Source organism: Littorina saxatilis, linkage group LG6 (genome assembly GCF_037325665.1).
Source record: "Littorina saxatilis isolate snail1 linkage group LG6, US_GU_Lsax_2.0, whole genome shotgun sequence".
Lineage (NCBI taxonomy): Eukaryota > Metazoa > Mollusca > Gastropoda > Littorinimorpha > Littorinidae > Littorina > Littorina saxatilis.
This window is the reverse complement of record NC_090250.1, coordinates 17,616,849-17,619,188: the sequence shown is the minus strand read 5'-3', so window position 1 is coordinate 17,619,188 and position 2,340 is coordinate 17,616,849. Positions and strand designations below refer to the sequence as shown.

Sequence of the window (2,340 nt, the reverse complement as noted above, 5' to 3'; positions counted from 1 at the left end):
GTGGGCAGAGTAGAAAACACACGTTACCTCCCTAAACGACTCTGAATGCAAAACAAAAAAAACAAAAACAAAAAAGTCCTCGACTGGAACTCGTGTCCTAGCTTCGTCAAAATGAAATCAGTTCATGACTCCACTTGGACATATACCAACAATCAACTATGCGTTGATCTGCACGTTTAACAATAATTCAGAGCAAAATCTAAACAACGAATTCGAAGTGACTGTGGTAAGATGAACAAAGTTAAAAAAAAAATTAAAAAAAACAAAGGATTACTGTACTCACCGATACAAAGACGACACAAGACGATTACGAATTTTCGCTTCTGGAAGCTTCATCAGGAAAAGAACACAAAAGACAACAAAAAGCAGGCGCAACACGGAACGAACAGGGTTTGAAAGAAAATGGAGGGGAAACACGCAAAAAAGGGAAGGAACTCTAGGAACGAAAATGAATGAAAGGGGAGAGAAGTGGTTGCTTTTTGTCCAATGCTATTTTGACATGTTTGGCGAAAAACAAGAGCGGAGACGCCCACATTTTTGTGACCTCTGCTAAATTTACTTTCACTAGCTAAAAAAAAAACCCGAGCATGTACATGACTCGTACTATATAGCCAAAAGGTCAAACATAATGTCTGCCGCCCTAATCTTCCGCGGATCAACTATCCTAGGTAATCAGCCGTCATCTGTAATCCAGCCACCAGATCATGTGACACTGTCACGTGATACGGTTGATGACTTCTAAACGTCCTTGTATAGAGTCTGCACTCGTTCTGGCAAAGAGACAAGATGTTCAACAAGATTTGAAGTAACAAAAGTGAAAGTTACACACTTTTAGAACTTTCTTTTTACAGTGATAGAACAGATTGTAAGTAGTTTCGACTAGCAAAATCAGCTGAAGTGACGATAACAAATAATATCCAACACCCTTTGTCTATTGACAATTCATATCTCTCATGAAAAAGATAGAGAGTTAAACACAGTCAAACATCACTAATGGAACCTGTTGTCTGATCAATATGGAGACCTGCTGAGATTTGACATCGCCAGTCATCTGAAACAATGATTTGATTGACAGGCCCGGCTGGAAACGGAGGGGGTGCTTTTGAAATTTGATTGACACAGTCTCATGATAATAACAAAATGTTAACAGCTGTGTCTTTCAAACTGGAATTGTCTGCATTGTGTTTCGGTAAAGGTCAGATGAGAGCTGAATTGTGACGTCATTGACGAGGGTGGTGTGACCTTAATACTGTTGCTCTATTGTTATTTTAGTCATGGCAAAACTTCTCTTTTTACATTTAGTCAAGTTTTGACTAAATGTTTTAACATAGAGGGGGAATCGAGACGCGGGTCGTGGTGTGTGTGTGTGTGTGTGTGTGTGTGTGTGTGTGTGTGTGTGTGTGTCTGTGTCTGTGTCTGTCTGTGCGTGTGTGTGTGTGTGTAGAGCGATTCAGACCAAACTACTGGACCGATCTTTATGAAATTTTACATGAGAGTTTCTGGGAATGATATCCCCGGACATTTTTAAAAAATTTTTCGATAAATACTTTTGATGACGTCATATCCGGCTTTTTGTCAAAGTTGAGGCAGCACTGTCACACCCTCATTTTTCAATCAAATTGATTGAACTTTTTGTAAAGCAATCTTCGACGAAGGCCGGACTTCGGTATTGCATTTCAGCGTGGTGGCTTAAAAATTAATTAATGACTTTTGACATTAAAAATCTGAAAATTGTAATAATTTTGTTTATATATAAAACGATCCAAATTTACGTTCATCTTATTTTACATCATTTCCTGATTCCAAACACATATAAATATGTTATATTTGGATTAAAAACAAGCTCTGAAAATTAAAAATATAAAAATTATGATCAAAATTAAATTTCCGAAATCGATTTAAAAATAATTTCATCTTCTTCCTTGTCGGTTCCTGATTCCAAAAACATATAGATATGATATGTTTGGATTAAAAACACGCTCAGAAAGTTAAAACGAAGAGAGGTACAGAAAAGCACAGCGAAACCACTACCGCGCTGAACAGGCTCGTCAGTTTCACTCCGTTATGCACAAGCGGCGGACTACGGTCATTGTGAAAAAATGCAGTGCGTTCAGTTTCATTCTGTGAGTTCCACAGCTTGACTAAATGTAGTAATCTCGCCTTACGCGACTTGTTTATTTGCTGTCCTTACACCTAGCAAAATGTTCACAGCTGCTCGTTTCATTTGAAATAGTCTGCATGCACTTTGTGTCCTGTGTAGATCAAGGTTGCCTGAAAGTGGATTTGTTTCATAGAGACGAGGGGACAGTTACCTTTACTTTGACTGATGCCCCAGTGATC

General features: G+C 38.4%; 1 protein-coding gene across 1 annotated transcript in view; it reads left to right on the top strand.

Moving 5' to 3' along the window:
• Nucleotides 1-2,340, top strand: part of LOC138968639 (rho GTPase-activating protein 6-like) — a 131,897-nt gene that overhangs the window by 102,074 nt on the left and 27,483 nt on the right. The gene's annotated exons all lie outside the window — the stretch shown is intronic.